Genomic DNA, 513 nt, shown 5'->3' with positions numbered 1-513 from the left:
AGTTGTTGATTTAGAAGGAATGAGAAACTAGCCGAAGCGATAATGAACGAACTAGAAATCCAAGGTAAACGTGAAATAAGTAGATGATTCAAAACAAACTGAGAATGTGCCGAAGTGGTGATGTTCCTAAGTGAGCAAGCTAAAATAGTAGAGTTAAAGGAGGTATGTGTATACGTACCCACTCCCCCCCCCCCCCTTTTTAGGAAGGGGGACAGCTGAACCCGTCCGAGGACGGGCTGCCTACGTACCCTTTGCAGGGATCAAGCCGTCCCGTAGTTCATGCTGGCCGTGCTGTAGCTTTACTGATAATATTTCTTTAGATGCATTGCGTTCCAAGATCTTGGAATCGCTTCGTCAGCTAGTGTCGCGAGTTCGTAGACTCCTGGACGAACCACTTTTGTGACCTTGTAAGAAACTTCCCAATTTGCTCCGAGCTTCCCTGCGTTCTTCTCGGCAGTGTTTTGGAAGACCTTTCGGAGGACGAGCTCCCCTTCTTTGAACCTTCGACTACGA

Source organism: Eutrema salsugineum, unplaced genomic scaffold, assembly GCF_000478725.1.
Source record: "Eutrema salsugineum unplaced genomic scaffold, Eutsalg1_0 scaffold_18, whole genome shotgun sequence".
NCBI lineage: Eukaryota > Viridiplantae > Streptophyta > Magnoliopsida > Brassicales > Brassicaceae > Eutrema > Eutrema salsugineum.
The sequence above is the reverse complement of the archived record's forward strand: the minus strand, read 5'-3'. Positions refer to the sequence as shown.